This window comes from Lathamus discolor, chromosome 7, assembly GCF_037157495.1.
Source record: "Lathamus discolor isolate bLatDis1 chromosome 7, bLatDis1.hap1, whole genome shotgun sequence".
In the NCBI taxonomy this organism is placed as follows: Eukaryota; Metazoa; Chordata; class Aves; order Psittaciformes; family Psittacidae; genus Lathamus; species Lathamus discolor.
In genome coordinates this window covers 11,356,333-11,376,066 of record NC_088890.1, presented here as the reverse complement: position 1 = coordinate 11,376,066, position 19,734 = coordinate 11,356,333, and the positions used below count along the sequence as shown (strand labels likewise).

The 19,734-nt window shown below is 41.2% G+C and overlaps 1 long non-coding RNA gene across 2 annotated transcripts; it reads right to left on the bottom strand.

The window, feature by feature from the left end:
- Nucleotides 1-1,315: 1,315 nt before the first annotated feature.
- LOC136018284 (uncharacterized) lies at nt 1,316-18,744 on the bottom strand. Of its 2 annotated transcripts, none has more exons than XR_010614336.1 (6): nt 18,688-18,744; nt 12,398-12,491; nt 7,546-7,620; nt 6,570-6,797; nt 5,532-5,615; nt 1,316-2,494 (listed from the first exon to the last, which is right to left on the bottom strand). It is a non-coding gene; the product is annotated as an uncharacterized LOC136018284 (long non-coding RNA). The 2 variants fall into 2 exon arrangements; XR_010614335.1 differs by lacking the exon at nt 1,316-2,494 and adding an exon at nt 4,635-4,698.
- Nucleotides 18,745-19,734: the final 990 nt, after the last annotated feature.

Genomic DNA, 19,734 nt, shown 5'->3' with positions numbered 1-19,734 from the left:
TGTCTGCAGGTTGCACACTGCAGCTCTAAGTATGTTTTCCAGAGTCCTTGAAAAATTTATTTTCTTTACAACTCTACTCATTATTTATTAATTACTCTTACTCTGAATTGCGGATCACCAGAATTTCCACACTGAGGAGTATAATTTTCCCCTCTCTCTTATTAAAATGTAGTCAGGAACCTGAATACATACCTCCTGTTTGAGTTTTCACCCTTGGGCAGTAGGCATGGGAAGCCCATTTTGCTCCATGTTTGAGCCAATGGAAGGGCAGTCGAATATGAAAACTTCTGTGTCATAGAAGTCGAATATGAAAACTTCTGTGTCATAGATCCAGTTTTATTTCTAGCCACCAGAAGTTCTTTCCAAGCCAGCAGCCCTCTACGTGACCAGGTTTCCCTCATAGAAGTACTTACTTGACCCCAGCAGAGAGATCCTCAAAGTCCTATGTATTTTCTCTTAGGAAACTTCTGCCAAGAAAGGTGGCTTTTCAGTTGAGATTCTGAAATGCAAAGAGATCAAGACCTGGCAGTGCCTGACCATGCAGAGAAACTATTTTCTCAATGCAAATGGCACCTTCAACACCAAGACATTTTTCCTGCACGTACACAATTCCACACACATTTCTGTCTGTGGTCCCAGTGCTGGTTAAGTGTCTGGCTGTGACTCCCTGACCTTTCCAACAGCTGGGCCCACGCTACTTTGGCTGGTTTGCCATCACATCTGTATCAATCAGGGACATGAAAATTTATTCTGCTAACTGGCTCCATTATGAAAACAAGCTATTACCTGTGAATTCAACTAATGGAAGCATAAAAAAAAACCCTTTTCCTAAGCATGGTTTGGACAGATGGTTTTTCCCTCTTTGTGAAAGGCTTGGTTTTTCAACACAAGCTGCCTGTCCAGTGGGGAGGAGGTGGGGTAACATCTCCCAATTAATGCTGAAGTGGCTGAAAGCATATTCTTTGAGTAGAAGGTATTGGATGTCTTACACAAAATTCAGACATAAAATAGAAATTATCAAACAACTACTGCTTTGGTTAACATCGGGAAAATTTGTATTTAAGAAAACACCAGAACTGGGGTCCTGATTCTTGCCATTTTTCACCATCTTGCAAAGAAAAAGCTGAATAAAAGTTCCTCAGGAGTCCAGAGTCTGTTTCCTTAGGAGGTGAAGCACATATACCCAAAGAATAAAGTGGCAGTTCCTTCATGTTTCTGAGTTATGGATTAGAAAAATAGTATCAGCAACACTGATCAATGGGAACTTCAAAGAGAAATGTGAACCATCCATTACATTTTCTCCCAATTACCATCCTTCTGCTGAGAATTGCATTTTATGTGCCTCGTAGGCTTCAGAAAAAAAAAAAAAAAAAAAAGAGCAGAATTAAAAAAAAGCAGCTCATAAGAGAGTTTTACCTTTTTATTGAATACAAATACCACAGAGCTAGTTAAGTTGGTAGCAAATTCTGACCTGCTGGTGCAGGCGGGACCGGTTTGATGGTCTCTACAAACCCATGAGCTTTTTTTTCCACTTTATAGCCAAAGCACTTATAGGAAAAAGGCATTAAAATATATTTTGGGGGTGACTCACCCTACAAAAGAAGTTTCATTGACTAAACATTTGAGAAACTTATTTAAGGGATTTAGTAGCTTTTTTCCAGTTAGGTTTTCCAATCCGCTAAAGCCTCCAAGATGGCATTTTTTAGCTATCTGCGAAATGAAAGCACCAACTGGAAAACAAAAGTCAGAAATGTCTCTCCAACTTGTTGGGTTTTTTCTGGTCATTTTCTTTCCTTTTTGTTCACAACTATTTGACAAAGCTTTTCTTCACCCATTACTCATTTCCAGTAAGCTGAAAATAATTTACTTTATTTTGCTGGATGACTTCAGCTCTTCATCCTGTTATTTCAATGTAATGAGTTCCTGGGACCTGTTTTTGAGAAGAGAGGGGAACCGATTTGCTCCCTTCTTCTCTCCATTGGAAACCACAGATGAACATAATTCTGTTGTCTGCTCCTTAGGTTGTCTCTCCCTCTGTAAGTTAACCCAAAGATTTCACTAGAGAATCACATCTGAAGCCAGGAAAACACTGGAAAGCAGGAAAAATGCAGCATCACCTCCTGAGCTGTTGTTACTTTTCCATAGCTTTTGTTTTCATTTTTCTTTAACCTTCAGCCCATCGAGTGCCCAGCAGCTCCCATTGTTCCCAACTGCCCTGCTGGAGAGGGAGCATTTTCTGGCTGGTAATTTCCTCCTGCTTCAGAACAAGTCACACATTTGCTGGTCAGGAGGCAGAGGCTCTTAGCACTTCAGAAGCACTCTCAGCAGCAGCAGGACTTGGCCTTTAAACTCTTTGCTCCAGGTTGCGGAGGAGGTACGCATACAAAAATAGCAAATTATCCCATGCTTTGTCTCAAACACTTGGCACACCAAGGTGAGATGTGTGACCAGAAGCATCTTCCTTTCTCCCATTGGAATTAACAGGGGCTGCTGCCTGCAACAGAAGGAGCATGTACCCCTTGGTGACTAGTCTGGTTTAACTATCAAGAGCACAGAATTAAATGATGTGATCTTTAAAGATCATTAACAAGTCCTTATCCTCATTTCAGTGTAACTATGAAACCACCCCTGTGGTTATTCAGAATTAGACATGGCTTTATTTTGCAGGGCACAGATAACAATAGATTATATTCAGGAAATCATGTAACAATTATCTCTAAAATTAGCCTGCACACAGGGGACTGGTGAGGTGGATGGAAAAAATGTTTTTTTTTTTTCTCCTACTCCAAATCCTGCCTCCTTAACCCACAGCACCTTGGTACCTCTCATGTCATCATTTATTTGTGCTACATTTTGTTCTCACACAGTTTCACATCTCACAATATACAAAGAGATCAAAAGCCCCCATATACTGTGTGAAGGTCATTCTAGAAAGACAGCTTTACAAATGCCAGGCACTCATGTCAGAAAAAGCAGGGTTTCTACATTGTACCACACACCACGTACCAAATCCTTTGGTAGTTTAGTTGACAGGCACACCCACCTACAGCCATTACTTGTGGCAGCCGCAAGGTCTATGGCAAACTGGATGATTCAGCTAGGCTAAGATGAAGTGGACTTAGTTTCTCTTGTGCCCCTGTGTGGATGGATGCAATGTCCTACACTTAATGCCCTATTTCTCAGCATCTCTCAACCTCTTATACATTGTGAAGCACAAAACTTCAAGCAAAACTGGATGTTCAGTGAATGCTCTGATTGTGCATCTTTGTAGAAGTAAAAAGAGCAGATTCTTTTTTGCACCAACAGAAAGAACAGACAAATTACTGTAGCTGATCAATGTTTATGATTCAAAAATAATTCAATTTAAAAGAACAAAACTGCTCTTGGAGCTCCTGCAAGGTGGACTGTTTTACTCACGTGAAAAGCTGTATCACATCAACAATGCCTGGGTTTGAATTGTGCTTTGGCCAGTACTGAAGTAACATCTTTTCCTTTCAGTGACACATTCCCATGAAAAAGTCAAAGCACTAAGTGTGAGCTTTTCTCAAAATTCAATGACTATGAGCATTATTCAGTTTTTAAAATAATATTTTTTGAAAGAACAAGTTAGGTGACAAAAATATAGCTGCTTTGTTAAGGTCTAGATTTGATTTTAATGAAAACAGTAATACAGGTTTGCATTTGCAGCACCTGACATGGACTACACCATGTCTATTCTAGACCAAATATACCCAGAATACAGATTTAAAGGTCTGGGCCCATCTAAGTGAAAGCAGTCTTGTTAACAGCATTACACAAACCTGGCATTCACATGCACTATCACATTAATGACAAATTGACTTGAAAACTGCATCTTGGCTGGACGGCTGCTGATGGGGAAAGCACCTTTACATCCAGAGGTTAAGCGGTTTACTTGTGGAAATCAGAAGGAACGCAGATTAATATTTCAAGCTTTATCAAGGGAGGTTATCTGTGGGCTTTTTAACAGGAAAGACTACAGCCTGAAACCTCACCATCAGGGTTTGCAGTGCCAGCATTTCTCACAGGCTGAGCCGGATGAGGTCCTGACCAGTACTAGAGACAGTAACCTCCCAAGAAAACTTCCGAGCACTGCTTTCACTGATTCAGCCATTTCTCAACCTTGAGTAAAGGGGCACTATTCTTCAAAAGGCTGTTATTTGGACAAATCAAGTGGGGCAATGCCAGGAGCCTAGCAGTGTCATGGCAGAGCAGGAAATACAGGCAGCCAAGGAAGGAACAGGACAGAGCCATTCAAAAGACAATATACCCAACAGCATCTGTGTAATGGATCTCTTCCAAGAAGAGAACGCTGATTTGGTCATTTCGTTATTTACATTCTACCATCCCAAGCCCTTTTTGATATTTTTCATTGCACAAAGCATTTTTCTGCTCATTCCAAAATACTCTTTATATGGAAACCGCTGATGAAGCACCACAAAGGTAATTGCATTTCAGCAGGTCTGAACCAGCCCCCGCACACATACAGTCTATGCCTATGTCTTCTACCCCTGAGCCAGTGCCAGCAAACAAGAGGGGAGAGTATGTTGGAATGCTCCTCCCTTGTTTTCTGAAGGCACAGGAGCCTCTGAGGATGTTTGTTATTTATAACCTACCTGTGGTACCAGAGTGCCTGAAGCTCCAGCCGCAGGCTGTTGATTATGGGGAGGTTCTGTGGCTCTGTAGGCACAACCAAAGAATGCCAAGCCTCAGCACTCAACATGTAATCATAATGAAAGGAGGCAAAGCTCAGCTTTAAAGCCAGAAACCAGAGCAACCTTCTCTATGATGTTCAGGAAGCCAGCAGACATCCTTACTGAGCTGCGCTGAGACTTTGTGCTGATCATGGTACTGTGAGGGGCTGTTGCACATGCTTATCTCTGAACACTTCCCTAAACCAAAGATGTTCTTTTGTAATTCTCAGCTGGGAAAATCCTCTCCTGCTGGGCTCCTGGCTGCTTTTCACCTCAAATAAGCCTCACATAAACAGGTTTAACTGACATTTGTCTTTGACAGGCAGACGTGTATCAAACAGTGGGTTAAAAAATTGTTTTGGGGGCAATTAGTCTGCAAGAATCATTATTTTGAGAGTTCTTACCACTGGAAAACATTTCAGATATTTTAGTTTCAGCCCTGTTAACACTCTGAATATAACAAAGGGCTGCAAAGAACCTGGCTTCCCTGTCACCATACACATCCCCTGTGGCTCTCGCAGTATAATAAGGCGGTTGTGGGTTTGTGACACATGCCATTTTCTCTCTGTTTTGGTATGTATGCTAAACAGCATGAGTTCACACAAGCCAATTCTTTTTATCTGTCAATTGCCATAACAGGCCCCAGGTTTGGGCATTTTCTAAAGGAAAACTTAGGTTGTCAAGGAAATAAATGTTTATACAGAACAGTGGGCTTATCACTGGAGTAAATCAGATTATGTTTAGGGAGGAGGGTGGGGGGAAAGCAGTGGAAGTTATTTACAACCATAGCAATTTAACAGCTACTTCTTACCGCAGTACCTGAGAAAGCTCTTCTTGCACAGGTCTCCCTGGGAGCTCAGCTTGCCTGAGAAGCCATGGAAGGAGAACCAACAGTATGAGGACCTGGAAGAGGACAAGGCTGCTGCTGCCCGTGGACAGCCTGGCCTATCATACCAGATACATAGGCCTGGAGGTGATGACAGACTGGAGACCTGCCCTCTTTACCTGCGTGTTCTTAACAGCTTGCAGGGGCAAACCAGGGAGCTGCTGGGATATGATTTTAGAAGTTCACAGTGCAGATGATCAGCAGGACTGGGCTTTCGGTCACCTTAAACTGCCTCTTATTAAGAAGATATAATTGCAGAGCAAAGAGTACTCATTTCCCAAATCCCAGGCTAATACCATGCAGTCATATCATTGGCTTTGGTCTTTAATCATTCCAGATACCCAACTCCCACTGATGTCAGCACAGGTTTTGCATTCTTGTCAAATCAGCATCTTTTTTTACAGCAAAATCATATGCTCAGCTTTAGTGGGAACTGGGTGGCAAAAAAACAGTGAAAAATCCCAGGCAAGTCTCCTTTTTGACCTGACTTAACAATGCAGTAAATAGCACTAAGCAGAGATATAAGAAAATGCTGTAGGACTGCACAGCAGCAAATGCTGTACTTGCTTTTGAGATACTCTGCATGCACAATGTCTTTGTGTCCACACATACATGTATATAAATGTACTTTTAAAAAATGAAGGTTCGTGTATGGACTGAAACCAAAGTTTCCATCTTGCAATTCTACATACAAACACAAGGCTATTGAATTTGGGTGATGAACATTGAAGAGGAAATGTTTACATTCATGCATCTTCTACTGAACTAGTTTTAAAACACCTGGTTTAGCTCTGACCACGGAATACTGGCTCTGTGGAAGTAAAAACAGTTTACAGTGTAGTGGCCTATAATCTGCTTGGGTGTGCTCCTGGATAAAATAAGGTTATCTGAGGTAATACCATTTTGATAGCCCCCAAACCAACTCCAAAGAAAGAGAATGAGCATCAATTTAATTAAGGTTATGAAGTTACCTTGCACTGCCTGGCTTTCACTGCAGAGAAGACGTAGTTCTTACAGGTCAGTTGATAGATGGGGTCTGTCAGGCAATTTGCTCATGCATCCATAGCCCAACTTTTCCTTTTTTTAAGTGATACCAAGTGTGACCTGCGATGACTTCAGTGTCTTCCTGCTGCTGCCTTTTGGGTGCAGGGTCCCATCAAACACAGCAAGGAAAAGGATGCTCTGCTGCGTTTTTCTCCCTGCAGAAGCCATAAAGATATTGGCATCTCCTTACAATGCCCCCCTCAGGCACGTGTCGGTCCTCTGGGACACCAGAGCATCAGGAAGCAGTACATGGGCAAGGCCACAGAACTGGCAGCTCCTCAGGAGAGCAGTAAATAGTTTTTTCCCTTCTAAATTTTTGTACTTGCTAAGATATAACCTAAATAACAAAATACTTTTTTTCTAAAAATAAAAATCAGAAAACATCACAAAAAATTCATGCTTTCATCAAATTTTTGAGGGACTGAAAAACTCTTAACTTAGGATTCAGTTTTCCCCCTGCAGTTTCTCAGCCCTGGTAGAAGCCATAGCTATTTGAGTCTGGAACGCAGATATTTTTATATTTATTATTGCTATGACAATGATTATGTAGCCCATTGAGATTGAGTGGTGTGATTTAGTGTTCTGAAGGCATTTGTCATGTTTGATGAATGCATCTGGTGATTCAGGGCAATGAAAATGCGGTACTTCCAGCTGGTGAGAGATAAAGGATGCTATCAGATACACAGAGTTATGGCAGTGGCTATATCAGGTTACACAAATTTTATTTGTTTCTCAATTAGAGTTCTAGAGGAAAATGGGAAGGAAGATATGCTTTATCTGGCTCTCCAGAGTGGAGCTAGACAGGGTGCTTAGGCATTTCTAAAGCTTTGACAAAACTGTCTTGGGAACTAACTAATATTTTCCCTTTCTTGTGTTCCTGGTCTCTTGCCTGTCATCACTTACCTGCGCATAACATCCATGCAGGCATGTTCAGGGAGACCTCAAGAGTATCTCCAAGTTACACCAGCATTCACAATTCTAGAGAGAGTCACAGAAATACTTCATTTTTGCATTTGCCTGCTGTAGAGCACACTAAAGTTTGGTACAATGCCAAATGGAGTCAATGGGAAGCTACCATTAGACTGGATCCAAATTGCAGGCACTTTGCCAGACAAATTGAGCCAAAAGAGCCTCAGAAATTTCAGCCATATCCAGACAGTGTCCAATAATTTATGTCTCACTTTTAAAGTCCACAGATATAAACAGGTTCTTACGAAAACAGGGGATTTTTGAGTATGTTTTATATTGTATCTTTGTAAACAAATCATCTCATTCTGTACAGCACAGGGACATCCCCTTTTAAACACAGGATGCCAGAGAAAGCACCTGAAATCCAATTTTATTTTTGTATTATCACTGCTGGCTTTCAGAGAATTGAGATGTCTTCACCAAATGTGGTGAAGCGGCACAATGTAGAGGGCATCAACAGCTCACAAGTGCCATTACCACCTCTGACAGAGCCATCTCCAGTTTCCTGAAAGCCATCATTGCTACAGTAATAACTGATAAAGGCCATAAAGAAAAGTATGTCTTTCCTGATGCTTTTCTATCAGGCATTTGTTTTGCAGTAAGTTACAGTATTCAGTAGAAAATATCCCAAGTATGAGTCTGAGAATAGCGATTTCCATGGATTTCAGAATAACTTCTATATCCATCTCTGTGCATCTGTACATGGGCGGTGGGGGCTGAAGTGGCAATGTAATAGGATAAAGGTAATATGGAAGACCTATAGCCGCAGGCAGCAGCCCTCCGTGAGACCCCACGTTGTCACTACCATCAGCATTTCTGAAGAAGCCATACTCTGTGGCAGTGGTATGCTCAAGGCTAAAGGCATTAACCTCTTCTAATATTGGAAACATAGCACTTACTTCTACCATATCTTCTGGGGGGGGGTGTGTCAGATTTTTTTTCCCACTGCCTCACAGCCCACAGATCTGACAGGCACCTAATCTAGAGGCTCTGCTTTCAGAAGAAACCCTCACCTGAAATTTTCTAACACGCTAGAGATGCCACATTGTGTTTTTCAGAAACTGGCTTGTAAAAACTGCTACATTCCTACCAAATGTCAAGTTAGCTCACTGCACTGCACCTGCCCCAATTCCCCTTCACAGTTTCCATAGCGCGTTGTTCATCACCCCCTGCTCCAAACAGTTGTCTTGCTGAGCTATGTGCTTTCCAGACTGGAGAAAGCTGACTTGAGTAGTGAATGGACTACATTTCAGTCTGATAAATTCACAAATCCAGTAGGGATCCCATCAGTTGCTAAGTGTTACCTGAGTACAAGCTGTCACTCCACTGAATTCAACGTGGCCATTTGTGGAGCAAGGTGTTACCAGTGTGCAAGAGCTGGTCACCAAACATGAGACATTTAATGCAATGTTTAGCTTAATTATGCTCCAACCTTTTTCTCATTTTGACTGACAACAGCCAGAACATTTCCTTTCAGAGTCTGCTAAGTTTCTGTTAGAAGAGGATATACTTGTCATGCTAAAATAGGAGATTTATAAGTAGCCATGCATTTATTGAAAGCTTGTCAAGAAGTATTATGTGTCCAAGCAAGTCCATTTGTTTTTCAGCATATTATAAGCTCCAACTTCCACGTATAAAGTCCACTAAGAAATAATGTCCACTGAAATCTGCCCCAATCAGGTAACTACTTCTGATCTAGGATCTCCATCATATCAATCACTGTTATAAAAACTTTACAAGGCTGAGCTACCACAATGAATTGCTCCTTGAAAAACAGGTGCTAAAAAGTACTTGGCTTTCTCCTTCCCTATTATTATTATTATTTCCTTTGACTTCTGGTTTGGTAAATGTTATGCATATGTTGAGACATAAACTACTGAGCTTTAAAATGTTCAAATGTATCCCATTTAAAATTCCTCCTGATTTCAGCATCTTGCTGTGAAAAGTGCTTTTAATTTGCAGGGCTGTGTTTCTAAACTTCTGTGTTTTAACTCCTAAGTGTGTCTTCTGCTGCAGAATCCTCACCAACCCTTTCAAACCAGCTTTTCAAAGCTATTTTGTTTATGTATATGGCTGTGAGAGCCACTCACCAAGCAAAGGAGAAATATTTACTGTAGTTGAATAAGGTTTGAAAACACCATGCAAACAAAACCAGGGTTAAAGGTTGTTTAAGGCAAAAATAGATGGGAAATTGAGGATACCATTGCTTCAAGAGCAGATGATGAACAATGGATATTCATAAGTAAATTCTGATGTGCCAGTGCTAGTCCATCTTTCTGAAATATCTATATTTCAGAAATGTCTGAAAAGTCTCTATATTTCAGATGGAAATACTGCATATTAATTAGTACTTCATTTCACCCTATGTTATTTAGAGTTTCCGAAGCAAATATATTCCATTCCTCTTCAGTAAAAGCAAACCCATGTTCTACTGCTGCTATTAGCTAAGCTTTAACTGAATCTGAAGCTCAGCTTTCACTTAACAAAACCAGTTTAGCTGTATTAGAGCATCAATCCATATAGTAGTACTTATGAGGAATAAATTGATTTTCTCATTGCTCTATGTTGGCTAAAAATTATTCGATTATGTATTTAGCTGCTAATGGAAACTCATTAGTAGATTTTCATTTCATGCTTGTTTGCACCTGCAATCCATTTCTTCTTGTCCAAAGGACTGCTTCATTTAGGTTGCATGCTATAAATTTTCTTGCAAATAAACTGATGAGCATCAGCCAGAATTCAGTATATGTGGCCTGAAATAGCTCAGGGCCATAATTTTTACAACAGCATCATTAAAGCAACAGATCTCTGGTTATTCATTGTCACTCATTACTGTGCCTATTGATGTTCTAACTTGCCTCTTTGTTTACTTGCTAATTTTGTTATCTTTGCTAGTGACGGTCCCTTGTCACCTCTCTCTTTGCTCTTCCCTTACATTCCCTGGAGCCCCAGTATGCTCCTGTTCACCTTTTTTAAACCAAAGATGGGACATGCCTAACTTTGGGCACTGAGTCTCGATGACAGACTGTGGAGGGCAGAAGCAAGGGAACCATCCCCCTGGTGCAGGTCAGGGTGCCTCATTAAGACCAGGCAGGTCACCCCACCATTTCACCCTTGAGCTACCATCACAACTTCAAGCTACATAATTTTATGTGTGATGTAAATTCTCCCTCAGAGGCAAACCTTCAGCTCTGCTTGGCAACTCTATCACTTAAATCACAGGAACATTTTCAAACTATGAATGGCAGTGAGGGCTCAGTACTGTGCATACACCCAGTTATCTGAATGTATTGCTTTGTATTTTGGCCACAATTAAACCAGAATGCTAAGCTCCTTTTGAAGAGTAGGCTGCATTTGAGGGTTGAGACAGACACTGATTGAAGACTGACACAAAAAATCAGTCCCTTTAGGAGGCTCACAGAGCATTAATGACAATGCAGTCATGTTTTTAGATGTTCCTGATTTTTAAATTAGCATCTACACCACTTTTAACCTAATTTACCTGCACTTAACTTGCTTTGATTCATGCTACATGTGGCTGTTATTCTGCACCCACAGTTTGAAAATCAAGTGGAAGTAAATTTCAAAAGCAGGAGTTTATTTTGATTTTGTTTATGCCCATTACAACTTTAGTAATCCTGATTTTAACATAACTTGGGCAGAGCAGCAGGGCTGGAACAGAGGTCTGCATCTTAGCCACATTTTTGTGTGAGCTGGTGGGCCTGCAAGGGACAAGAAAGTGTCACCAGCCCCACCAGGGCTCAGCCTCACCAAAACTTTCTGTGGATAAAGGACACCAACATTGTATCACTGGAATAGCTTCGTATTATCACAGTAAACATCTCTGGTGTTCAATAAAACATGCTCAGTGGTGTATGAGACTTGTTTTATTTGTAGGGATACGCTGTTATCTGTGTTGGAATAATACTATATTCTAACCCAGCCAAATCCAGTCACTGTGCCATCTAGTCAATTTTAGTATTATTTTTAACGCTATAGTTCAACTATACTTTTAACTGCATGTCCTATTAATATGCTCAAAGGAGCATACTTTTGCCCTTAAAGCACTAGGTAAGAAAATGAGCCTAATGATCCCTACTAAGAACCACTGCAGTTCTGGTATTTAGAGGCGGACCAAAGGAAGCCCTCTGTGCAGATCCACAGGACAGGCTTCCACTGGAGGGACAACCATCGAGCCAAACTGCTCTGCCCCATGATGGTCCCTTACCTCTTGTCCCCAGGACCTCCCCATCCTCAGCAGCACTGAAATGGCAACACAGCCTTGGCACAGGTGCCATCTCCCAGTTTCTCATGTGGACAACATTGAGATGCAATAGGCTTTTCAGTGGGTGTGAATGGGATGCAATGCTTTTTTAGGAGATGTCTTTAAAGCAGCTTCAAGTAGTGACATTGTTAAAAAGTAAGGCACTTACCCATGGACTGCTTGTTTTGTGATGGTAGGGCCATATCTCATTATGATTTTCACAACTATAGGGAGCACAACATCTTTCTACTCCAACTTCCCAAAGTGTTATACTGTTGTGATCTCTCAGGTGATGCACCACAAGGAATCAGTCCTAGGTGAAGAAGGAGCATGCAGCTTACCCTGCTAAAACCGAGGTTTGCTTCCATCTCCTGTTCAGTAACACTATTAATTTTAGACTTACCACTGTCTTCCTTCTTGCTCTTTCATCTCCCTTTGCTCTTGCTCACAGGAGACAGAAAATACAGCTACATCTCAGCTAGACCTCACAAGTTGAAAAATAGAGTAGTCATCCCTACTTACCCATCCAATATTCCTTCAAGCATTTTCAGCTTATTCATGGACCACCGTGAGCTGTACCACTGAATGTTGATGCAAGGTCTCCTGCTGGTAGAACCTAGAAGTAAGAAGTCCAGAGATCTGTGGTGTTGGAGTAGCAAATGACCATAATTTTCACACTGCAAGTTGCTGGGTATTCTATTTTGGAGTTTTGAATTAAAAAAACCCAACATATCCTGGTTAGTGAAAAAGAATCTGATCATAATAATTGTCACATTTTGTTTTCATATAAAACATAAAAAACTTCTTCAACTTCAGCAGAATTATTTTGAATTGATCCAAATACAAGAGCTGAATCTATTAGTGCTGTGTACTAATACAGCCCAAACACAGAAAAAATACATTTGCTGTAAAAATATCTATTTATCAACCAGTTTAACCCACTGAAGGTCTGTCTGTATTCCCCACCACAGTAACTAAGAACAGGAGCGGGTTCTGAATGTGCTTGTTAAGTGGTCATGATCAATACAAATCTACTTTTCAATTAAGTAGAAGATACTGGGTGTATTGCCTCCAGGCCAGAACAGTTTTAAGTAAAACTAGATTCCAGAATATAAAGTTGAACTGGTTTTGTTCTGTATTTTAAATGAGCTTTACCAGCATGCAACTCCAATCCTTGTGAACTCTGAAGATTAAATTTCCTTGCAGTAATGACCACTAGGAATTAGTGAAACATTAATCTTCCCACCTGCTGTGTATGATTATACATGAGTCTAATCAACCTGATTACAAAAGAAAGCAATTTCTGCTTTTACAGAAATTCTTCACTGTTGTCTGCTTTAGTTTTTCCCAAGAAACCGTAAAATTCCTCACCTTATATTTTTAAGCAAAAATAATTATTAAATTAAAATGTGTAAAGGGAAGCAATGGAGGCTGATAGTAATTGCTTTACAACAGATACAGTAATTGATGCTCTGAGGATTTATTTCAAAGCACAGAAGTCAAATTACAAACCTAGCTTTATCTGGATTTGTGTTGCTTTGATGAAGTCACTGCATCTTTGTCTTGATTTTCAGCTAAACTGTTCTTAATGAGAATGCTAATAATTACAGTAGGACTAAATTGTTTTAGGGACACAAGAGGATGAAAGCAGATTTTGATTTCATTTAAAGCTACAGGCACAAATGTGACACCCTTCTGCTGTCAACCCTGAAACATGCTGGATGGGAAAAGGTGGAAACACACCAGCGGAATTCATTGAAGCAGCTACTTAAATGCGTTGAAGGCAGATTCTAAAGTCATTCTGGAAAGCTATAGCTGATTGTATTGTATGTGTAAAGTATTTGAACCCACATGTACTGACTTGCCAAAAAAAGGAAGAAGTTAAGGCTGGATCCACACTCCTTGTGAGCAGGCACTGCAGTACAAAGATGTTTTCCAGGTCAGGAATCTAAATCAGAGTTGGGGTAGAGAAATTTGAAAACACAAGGAACATAGAGCCAGCCACAGCAGAAGGCTATGATACTTTATTCATCAGTCAAACCCACAGTTTTCTTTGCAGGAGCCACAAACCCCAGAATGCCTCAACTTCACCCTCAGTACAGCTGCAGTCTTCTCCATGCTTGCACACTGTGCATGGAAACACATTGAAATCCCTGGACTGAAAATCATCATATCGAATCATCTGATTCAGTATATTACTGCTAGTTATCTGAAACCATCCAGGACCTGATGAGCATTATACTGCAGGCGAGCTTAATATACCCAGAGAAATATGATGCCAATTATGAAACCAGTGTTTCTCAGCACTTTGTATGCAAAGAGCAGAAGATAATCGGGGATCTCCATGGTGACAGTTAAGGTAGCTGGGTTACCTGAATGATAATATCCATCCTTTTATCTGATCTTCATGGGTTTTTCACTTTTTATCTTTACCGCTGAACATATAAGGTTTCTGATAGAGAGGAATTAACAAATACTCTAGTATTCATTAGAGGAAAAGCAAATCTTTCCTTGTATATACTCCTGCAACTTAATTTGCCTTAACAATTTTTGCAGGGAGAGCTGCTCATGGTATGGAATTTGCCTTCTACACACATATAGCCAGCTTTAAATTGGACTAGAGAAATGACAGAAAATAAAGCGTATTTCCAAAACCTAAAAGAAAGTCCCTTCCCCCTGCCCAGAGGCAATCCCAGCTCCCCCACACCACTGAATTTTCCCAGCCCTGCTTTTCCCCATGCAGAAGCTCCAGTAAAGAGCCCACAAATAACCTCTCATTTTCTTGATTTCTGTTTATTGCTCCCACAATGGCATAGAAAATAATGTGCATTGAAACTAGGGCTTTCAGAATTTGTAAGACCCTCCTCCAGTTTGCAATTTGGAGAAAAATTCTACTGAGATCTCAAAACAATCTACCACTCTGAGGCAGAATTGACTTTCATTGATTCCAGGGAGGTGTGCAATGGTCACAATGGTAATGAAAGCCAGTGTTTCCTGAACTGTGAAGCGGCTGCTGCCTTTCTCTCCTCCTTGTGCTCCCTCACTGTGCACTTATTAGAAAAGCTGAACATTTTTCAGTTTGGCTCATTAAAATCTTCAATATCTTAAACACTCTGGTTTCATTCACACTTTGGGATGTACAGGAATATCCTTGGAAGATGAACCACAAGTCTGTGAAAGGAGTCTCAGAGGTGGGAGGTGAGACAAACATCCTGACTCGAGCATCCATCACCCTCAGCAGTGTGAGACATGTTGTGTTGTGTGGCAAAGCAGCAATAACATGTAATTTCCAATTGCCTTTATCAGCTGTAAAACTGCTCTGGAAACATCCTCAAAGCCCCTCCTGAGGGCAGAGGGAGGACACAGAAGAGTGGCCTCTTCTGCTGCTTGCATCCTTTATGGGTGGTGGGACTGAGTCAGCAGGACCACTCCAGACTGGCCACCACAGGCTGCTTGCTCCCTGAGATTTTAATGGGACAAGGCTTCATTAAAATTGTTTTAATTCCTGGTGTTTGGTACAGCTGGTAAGAAGGACGCTGCCCCAGCTGCGTGCTGCTATTCACAACTGCCACTCTTGGCAGCACACGGCTTCACAGGGAGCAGAGAACAAAAGTGAGGACCAATTGCTGTGCAATCACCCAATTAACTCCTGCGTTTTGGTTTTTAATCTACTTCTGCTTACTGGAGAAATAAATATAATAGATTATTAATGCTGATGTCCATAACACTATGCCGTCACCTTCTCCCCCTCTTTACCCTGCCATGTTATCTAACACCTGGTAGGGGATTTAAAGGGATTTTCTTCACTTCATATAATAGTGCTAAGTTTAGCTTTTGTAGGTAACAATTCCTGTTTAAACTTTAATAAAGAGGTATGTTTAGAATCTCAGGGGCACACTCTCTGCTCATTTGAAACAAATGAGGATTATATAAGGAGGAACATGAGCTACAAATAGGATTCATAAAATTAATTTGCTCTAAGCTGCAGCTGAGCGGAGATAAGACATCAAAAGTGACTAGTGGCCAAAGTGTGTCTGTTCCACTTGGACAGTCCTGAGGACTACCAGGGCCAGGCCACTGCCCAAGTGGAAGCACTCCTGCAGGCTCTTGCACCAGCTCTGCTGAATTTGGCTCTCCCATGACTGCACTGGCACCACTGCTGCAGTCCCAAAGACTCTCCAAGAGCTCCAAGTTCTCTCAATGTTTTCATTTATGTGGTGCCATGAGTTCTGCCTCACAAGAGAACTATGGATGCTTCAGACAAAGCCTGGGGCAGCATGTGGATGTTTTGCATACTGCAGGGTACCTCTGTGACACTTCTAACGAATCCAAAAATTACAGCACATGCTTGAACATTCAAATCAAGTGAAAAACAAAAACCAAAACCCCTACACTTTATTCTTTGGCTACAATTGTCAGTCCAGTTGCCAGAATTCCTCCACAAAGATCTATGGCTGCACGTGCTCTGCTCCCTCTGCTTGAGTCGTTTGTTGGACTAGAAACAACAATATTCTATATATTGATCATATCAAATATCATGCTGCTAAATCCATCTGAGGAAATTTCTGGGATTCCTTGCAGGAGCCTGTCTGCTACCCACTCCCAGAACACCACAGCCCTGAGACACGACCAGGAGCAGCACAGCTATGCAGCCTCTCTGCATTTAGCGAGCAACAGCTCATTGCCGGGAGGATCAGTGACAACTGCCATGCTTTAATGAGTTAATGTAAAACCTTTAGCTAAATCTCCTTAATTGCATTTTAAAGCACCATATATATAGATATATATGTATACATAAATCTTCTAAAACAGCTTCCACACGTTCTACCATTCCAGAGCTCTCTTTAGTTACAAAAAGCTGAGATACATGTGCTAAATTCTGCCGAGATGTGGATCCCACTGATTCCCACCACAAGGCCCAACTTGAGTTAAGCTCCCAGTATCTTTTTAACAACAAGAAGTTACAAAAACTTCATACTAAACAGTGACATGTAAATAGGAAATAAGTAAAAGGCCTCAAGAAAACACTAAATAAGATGGAGCCCTGCTCCTGGATTTGCACAGGAGCACAATCCACATCTGTGCACTGCCACAGCCTGCCTCTGTGCAGCTCTCTCTGTAGCTCTGAAGAGGCATCCCTGGACAGGCTCCCACTGGCTTCCCTGGATGCGTGCCCTGAGCATCTCAGCTGAAATCCATAGAGTTTGCACACAGAGACTCTGTAATCAGCCAGAAATTAAAATAAATGGAAGTAAAACTTCTCTTGCACTTAATCGGTAACAATATTACTGTGAGTATAAAGACTGAAAAAGACAAAATCTCTTTATCTCTCCTTTCTCTGAAGACTCTACCTGCTAAGCAAGGCTGTAGTTCATTAACAGCTACTGAAACTACCCCTAATTTCTCACCTGTGCTTTATGCACTACAATTGACATTTTAGTCATCAGCATAATCAGCTAGGACGAAACACAGCTTGTGATAATGTCCTTGGGTAATGAACGTACCAAATTGGTTACTAATGAAACAGGCAAGAAACAGCACGACCATTTCTGTACTCCTGACACAGTCCTTTGGCCATTTTTGCCACTCTTGATAGCTCATGAGGGAAGCTGAGGTTACTCTTCTTTAAGTTAAAATAACTTGCATCCACACCAAACAAACCCCTTCATGTAACAATGGCAGTTTTCAATACATTGTAATACCAAGTTGAATATACCTATTACTCCTTTCCAAGTAAACACCTACTTGGATGCCACCAGGACCGAGGACCAACATGAAAAGGGTTCTCTGAAGAGCCACTATGAAAACAAAAAAGTTTTGTGTGGCCAGAAGTGAGGATCCACAGACTGACAGCACAAACATTGCTGTGGTTGTGTCCATAAGTACTGGCATCTGAATCATTACTGCTCATCACAGTAACCTGTGCTTTTAATTCTCTAACAGCAACAAATGACTAGTGAGTAAGAGCTGCCTGGGACAAGTCCTCCATCAACTGAAACTCCTCTCACATCAATGTTTCAGGGCTGTCCCCTTATTCCTACACTCTGCATGGTGCTTTAAACTGCTTAGAGGACCACCCAGTCTTTTGGGGTTCTATATTGTTCACACCCCAATATAGGAGCAGTAGTCATCCGTCTGACATTACATTTTTCAAAAAATAGGATGTACACATTTTTTAGATTATCCCACAGAAAGAGCAAAGACTAAAATATCCCTTGAAATTTCACAGTCTGAGTCTTACAGCTATTCAGACATGGTTTCTATTTAAAGAAAATTAAACTTTTCACTATTGATAATGTACTATTATCAGGTATCAGCTGCTCCTCTGTGGAACCCCACATACACACCAGAAGTAACTGAGGAAGTAGCTGTTGACAGATCACTGTGTACAGGGGATAATAGACACCACTGTCATTTGTGTAGGAAAAGGGAAGCTAGAGCTGTGACAAACCAGTGTGGCACTGACTTCTGCTGCTCCGCTCCCTGGCCGCGGGACTCACACTGTCACTCCTACTTTGTGCAACTTAGTTCCTAGTTGTCAAAACAGGCATTCACTTACGTACCTGCTGTAATAAAATTAGTCAAAATCGTAACTTCCCCTGTGGCATTAGAAATATTTTCATATCTAAATTTTTCAGTCTTAGTGCAAATATATTACTTTTTGGCAGAGGCTGCAAAAGATAAATGGAATAATGTTGTGGTGCTTTATATAATGCCGTATATAGAAAAAAAAAATGCTACCTATATGTATGTGTCAGTGTAAATACACATCATTTAACACTTAAGTAATAAAAATCTGAACATTTTCAAACCTTGCAAAACATCCAACCTTTTCCCTGAAGCACTGAAATCTTGTCACGCAGCTCACCACCAGTGACCATCACACTATCACTTCTGAACCCCAGGCTTGAAGGAAAAGAAATAAAAATCATTATTTTTTAAGGAAAACAGTTGGAGAGTCTTCAAGATGTCACTGGAATATGACCATACTTGAGGGATGCTAGCGGAAATCATGGTCCAACTTGAAATATGAGAAGGGGACTCTCAACCCAAGTTAGATGGATGACTCACCACCCTCTGACAACTTTTTAGGTGGTCTACAGATGGAGAAGGAGATATAGGGATGTATTCCTGTATTTGCCAAAAAGCTGGCCAAAAGCAAAAGGATCTATAGCACATACCTTAGTGATGGGAAAGAGCCCTCACAGAAGGTGATGCCAGTGGCTCTCTGCGTGTCCCACTGCTCCATGTGGGTTTGGGTGGCTTGTGCAGCCAAGTCCCTTAGATATCTCTAGTATCACCCCTACTATCCCAGCCCACTTGCAGCCGCCTTCCCCAGGCAGGGGTGTCAATTAACCAGTACCCCATATGCCAGCACAGGCCAACATTCTCATCTGATAACATCATGGCTGTGAAACCATGCCCAAACTGCTAGAAACCAGCACATGGCATATTAAAATACAATAAGAGCATCCTGTGCACTTCCCCACACAAAGTAGGTGACCCACTTTCCACACGTATTGTTGAAGCATTTCATTTTTTAACCTTTCCTCTTTTATGACACAGGGGACAACCCTGCTACTGTTTTCCTACAGTTACGGGCTTACTCTGCAGACACATACAATAAAGCTATGTAAATTCTCAGTCCTGCTCCTATTAAAACTAATTGCAAAATCCCTGGCCGCCTGGAGGAGCCCAGGATATGGGTGCATCAACTTTCTGCTCCAAAGCAAAGAAAGCACTCACTTTTTACTAAGCCTCTTGACACACAGATTACTATTCAAACACATTTATGATTTTTGAATGGGTGTCTTCATCTGGAACCTCAGAGACAAGTGCAGAGGGTTTATCTAGTGGTA